Consider the following 6,000-nt stretch of genomic DNA (forward strand, 5'->3'; position numbering starts at 1 on the left):
TATTTCAGACTAAACCATTCTACAAGACAAGAGAACCAGAAAACATGGTTCTAAAATTATAGCCCTAATACCCATTTTGCCCACAAGGTTCTCATAAAAATAACTGTACACAACCAGTCACACAGAACTAAAAGGGATCCCAAATCTGTCCAGTCTTTTTCTGCTCAGAGCACATGTTTTCTGACATGAATCAATTCCAGCTGGGGGCTTTCAGGGCTTAAAAACCTCATATCTACCATTAGGGCTGATCTTCTACCTTTCAACTTTGTTTTCATCTCTCTTTAGATTCCGTAAAAAGGGAGTTGAATTCTTAGCTTTTTTTTTTTTTTCTGTCTAAGCATTGGGGTAATCAAAGAAGGTATTTTTATGCCTTTGATCTAGATTGTATTCCTGCTATTTTCCCTGTCGGAGAGGAAGTACTTATTTCTGATTTTCCCTTCCAGTTGGAAGGACATCCGTTAGCATAACACTCTTTGCCTCTCTTTACCCTCGAATTTACTCCTGCTCCCCAATGTCTTAGCCTGGATTCCCTGAAAGCAGAGCCCTGGATAAAGGTTCACATGCATGTAGTTTATTCAGGAAGTGGTATCAGGGAAAAAAAACAGAAGAGACAGAGGGGTGGAACCAAGATGGAAAGAAAGCTAACACGATTCTTACAAAATTGGCCACTGGTACCTGAATCCATGGACTTTTGGAGGAATCTTACCAAATGTGCCTCAGAGCTGTCCACCCAGAGGAAGAAGAGGGGAAGCGTATATCTACAGGCTTGTATCCCCATTGGTCAAGGAAGGTCCCATGGGTGTTAACTCGGATCGCACTTGAGTGTCAAGTATGCACATTCACACCAAAGCATCATTGCAAAGCCCTGGAGCTGGAAGCAAGGTGTGAGAGGAAGTGCTGCCAGATTGCAATGCACCAAGTTATTTAAAGCCTATGCAGAACTGGTGCTGGCCTCAGCAGCAGCTGGATTAAGAGGTAGGGTGGCAGAACGTGAAGTGACTAACAAAAGGCATCTAACACATCTAACCTGTGTTGGTGGGTTTGGAGAAGAAATGCCCTCAAGTTTTGTTTTGTTTTGTCTTGTTTTGTCTTGTCTTGTTTTGTTTTGTTTTTATAGGCAGCCAAGCATCCAAAGGAAGTATGGATTCTCATCTATTCCTTCTGCCCTAAGTTTTCCCAGGGCCAAGCCTGATTTTGAAACTTCAGTAATCCCTGTGACTAGGTTGTACATCAAAGAATTAGAAAACCTATTATTGGCTCATGCCTAATCCCCAGACTCCAATCTATCATTATGTAATATATATTTTTATTCTCTATCTGCCTGACTTATTTGACTTTATCTTCATTTTTTCAGGACTCAGGTGAGGTGAGGGGAGTTATTTATTAGGGACTTCATAACCTAGGACAGTGATCATGGGCTGGAGAGCAGAGGATGGACTAATTACTGCCCCCAGCCACCCACCTTGTCTTGGGTAGGACACTTACATCACCTGTAACTGATGGCCCTTGTTACAAGTTAGAGGAGGAGGAGGATTTCAAGGAAGAACCTGGAGGCAATCTGGGGGAATAAGTAATCTTAGCAGAAGTTGCTTTAGTGGGGTACTGAGGGAAAAATCTAGGCTGCAGTGCATCATAGAACACACTACAGAAGAATACACCCTTTCCCAGAGTTTGCCGGTAAAGTCGTGACATAGATGATGTTAGAGGAAGCCAAGTTGAAGAATCCTGTTAAGCATGACTTTACTCTTACAGGGAAAAGCAATGGACAATGTGTATTCACAATGTGACCACTTCCCCTGCCCTCTCAGAGGAAGGAGATCACAAGAGCTGAAGATCCAAGACCACCTCTGTGGTTTCATTAGTGATATTGTTTGGTGCTGTGTCCCCACCCAAATCTCCTCTCGAATTGTAATCCCCATAATCCCCATATGTTGAGGAAGGGACCAGGTGGGAGGTGATTGGATCATGGGGATGGTTTCTCCCGTGCTGTTATCGCGATAGTGAGTGAGTTCTCATGAGATCTGATGGTTTTATAAGGGGCTCTTCTCGCTTCACTCTCTCTCTCTTTCTAATCTGCCTCCATGTAAGATGTTCCTGCTTCCCTTTCTGCCATGATTGTATTTCCTGAGGTCTCCCCAGCCATGTGGAAATGTGAGTCAATTAAACTTCTTTCCTTTATAAATTACCAAGTCTCAGGTAGTATTCTTTATGGCAGTTTGAAAATGAACTAATACAATCAGGGGTGATGGGTAAAGGGAAGGTGTGCGTACAAAAGGGAAAAGAAAAAAATTTACTGTAGAATCAAGATATTCTAGCAGATTTTTTAAGGATAGAATTGGACAAAGAGAAATCTGTTTAGACAGCATTAGCTGTTCTTGGGAGCTTGGGGTGGGAGTGGGGATAAAGACGACTCTGGGAGCCTCTGCCCTATGAGGGGGGGATTGAAAAGGGTAGAGAATGATGACTTTCAGGAGTTTTTACTCGCCTTATGGATGTCATCCTTCTTTTTAGGATTGCAAAATTTAGCAAATAAAAATACAGGATGACCAGTTAAATTTGAATTTCAGACAAATGATGGATATTTTTATAAATATATCCCAAATATTGTATGAGACAGATTTATACTGTATAAGGGGCATATTTATATGAAGAAAGTATTCATTGTTTATCTGAAATTCAAATTTAACTAGGTGTTCTGTATTTTATCTGACAACCTTACCTCTTTGGCATTTTCTTGACAGATTGTGGTAAATACTTACATTTGCTTACATTTCTTTGATCTCATTGTTCAGCTCCCACTTATAAGTGAAAACATGAGGTTTTTGGTTTTCTGTTCCTGCATTAATTTGCTGAGGATAATGGCTTCCAGCTTCAACCACATCCCTGAAAAGGAAATGATCTTATTCCTTTTTATGGTTGCATAGTATCCCATGGTGTATATGCACCACATTTTCTTTATCCAGTCTATCATTGATGGGCATTGGGGTTGATTCCAAGTCTTTGCTATTGTGAATAGTGCTGCAGTGAACATACGTGTGCATGTATCTTCATAATAGAATGATTTATATTCCTTTGGATATATACCCAGTAATGGGATTTCTGGGTCAAATGGTATTTATCATTCTAAATCTTTGAGGAATCACCACCCTGTCTTCCACAATGGTTGAACTAATTTACATTACCACCAACAGTGTAAAAGCATTCCTATTTCTCCACAACCTTGCCAGCATCTGTTGTTTTCTGACTTTTTAATAATTGCCATTCTGATTGACGTGAGATGGTTTCTAATTGTGATTTTTATTTCCATTTCTCTAATGATCACTGATGTAGAGCTATTTTTGTGTTTGTTGACCACATGTATGTCTTTTTTTTTTTTTTTTTTTTTTTTTTGAGAAGTGTCTGTTCATATGTTTTGCTCACTTTTTAATGGGGTTGTTTGTTTATTTCTTGTAAATTTGCTTAAGTTCCTCATAGATTCTGGATATCAGACCTTTGTCAGATGGACAGGTTGCAAAAATCTTCTCCCCACTCGTAGGTTGTCTCTTTACTCTGCTGATAGTTTTGTTCGCTGTGCAGAAGCTCTTTCATTTGATTAGATCCCATTTGTCACATTTTCCTTTTGTTGTTATTGCTTTTGGGGATTTCATCATAAAGTCTTCACCCATGCCTATGACCTGAATAGCATTGCCTAGATTTTCTTCCAGGGTTTTATAGTTTTGGGTTTTACATTTAAGTCTTTAATCTATCTTGAGTTAATTTTTGTATAAGGTGTAAGAAAGGGATCCAGTTTCAATTTTCTGCATATAGCTAACCAATTCTCCCAGTACCATTTATTAAACAGGGAATCTTTTCTACATTGCTTGTTTTTGTTGGGTTTATTGAAGATCAGATGCTTGCAGATGTGCAGTTTTATTTCTGAGTTCTCTATTTTGCTCCATTGGTCTATGTGTCTGTTTTTGTACCAGTACTATGCTGTTTGGTTACTGTGGCCTTGTAGTGCACTTTGAAGTCAGGTACCATGAGCTCCAGCTTTGTTGATTTTGCTTAGGATTGTCTTGGCTATGCAAGCTCTTCTTTGGTTTCATATAAACTTTAAAATAGTTTTTTCTAGTACTGTGAAGAATGTCAATGGTAGTCTGATGGGAATAGCATTGAATCTATAAATTGCTTTGGGCAGTATGACAATTTTCACAATATTGATTCTTCCTATCCATGAGTATGGAATATTTTTAATCTGCTTGTGCCCCTTGCTGATTTCCTTGAGCAATGGTTTATATTTCTTATTAAAGAGGTCCTTCACTTCCCTTGTTATCTGTATTCCTAGGTATTTTATTCTCTTTGTAGCAATTGTGAATGGGAGTTCATTCATGATTTCGGTTTCTGCTTGTCTGTTGTTGGTGTATTGGAATGCTTGTGATTTACGCACAGTGATTTTGAATCCTGAGACTTTGCGGAAGTTGCTTATCCAGCTTAAGAAGCTTTTGGGCTAAGATGATGGGGTGTTCTAGATATAGGATCATGTCACCTGCAAACAAAGACAATTTGACTTCCTCTCTTCCTATTTGAATAACCTTTATTTCTTTCTCTTTCCTGATTGCGTTGGCCAGAACTTCTGACAATAGGTTGAATAAAAGTAGTGAGAGGGCATCCTTGTCTTGTGCCAGTTTTCAAGGAGCATGCCTCCAGCTTTTGCCCATTCATTAGCCATGATATTGGCTGTGGGGTTGTCATAAAAGGCTCTTATTATTTTGAGGTATGTTCCTTCAATAGCTAGTTTATTGAGAGTTTTTAACATGAAGGAATGTTGAATTTTATCAAAGGCCTTTTCTGCATCTATTGATAGTCATGTGATTTTTGTCTTTAGGTCTGCTTATGTGATGAATTACATTTGCATATGTTGAACCAGCCTTGCATCCTGGGGATGAAGCAAACTTGATCATGGTGGATAAGCTTTTTGATGTGCTGCTGGATTTGGTTTGCCAGTATTTTACTGAGGATTTTTGCATTGATGTTCATCAGGGATATTGGCCTGAAGTTTTCTTTTTTGTTGTTGTATCGCTGCCAGGTTTTAGTATCAGGATTATGCTGGCCTTATAAAATAAGGTAGAGAGGAGTCCCTCCTTTTCAATTGTCTGATACAGTTTCAGAAGAAATGGTACCAGCTCCTCTTTGTACCTCTGGTAGAATGCAGTAATAAATCCATCTGGACCTGAGCTTTTTTTGGTTGATAGGCTTCTTGATTTCTGCCTCAATTTCAGAACTTGTTACTAGTCTATTCAGGGATTCAACTTCTTCCTGGTTTAGTCTTGGGAGAGTGTATTTGTCCAGGAATTTTTCCATTTCTTCTAGATTTTTCAGTTTATTTGCATAGATGTGTTTATAGTATTCTCTGATGGTTTGTATTTCTGTGGGGTTAGTGGTGCTATCCCCCTTATGGTTTCTGACTGTGTTTATTTGAGTCTTCTCCCTCTTCTTCTTTATTAGTCTTGCTAATGGTCTGTCTATTTTATTGATTTTTTCAAAAAACCAGCTCCCAGATTCATTGATTTTTTGAAGGGTTACTCATGTCTCTACCTCCTTCAGTTCCATTCTGACCTTGGTTATTTCCTGTCTTCTGCTAGCTCTGGAGTTTATTTGCTCTTGGTTCTCTAGTTCTTTTACTTGAGATGTTAAGGTGTCGATTTGAGATCTTTCTAGCTTTTTGATATGGGCATTTAGTGCTATAAATTTCCCTCTTAGCACTGTGTTAGCTGCATCCCAGAGATTCTGATACATTGTCCCTTTGTTTTCATTGGTTTCAAATAACTTACTGATTTCTGCATTAATTTCACTATTTACCACTATTTACCCCGGAGTCATTCAGGAGCAGCTTGCTCAATTTCCATGTAGTTGTGTGGTTTTGAGTGGACTTTTAAATCTTGAGATCTAATTTGATTGTACTGTGGTCTGAGAGACTGTTAAGATTTCAGTTCTTTTGCATTTGCTGAGGAGTGTTTTACT

The sequence above is a fragment of the Mandrillus leucophaeus genome, unplaced genomic scaffold, assembly GCF_000951045.1.
Source record: "Mandrillus leucophaeus isolate KB7577 unplaced genomic scaffold, Mleu.le_1.0 Scaffold142, whole genome shotgun sequence".
NCBI lineage: Eukaryota > Metazoa > Chordata > Mammalia > Primates > Cercopithecidae > Mandrillus > Mandrillus leucophaeus.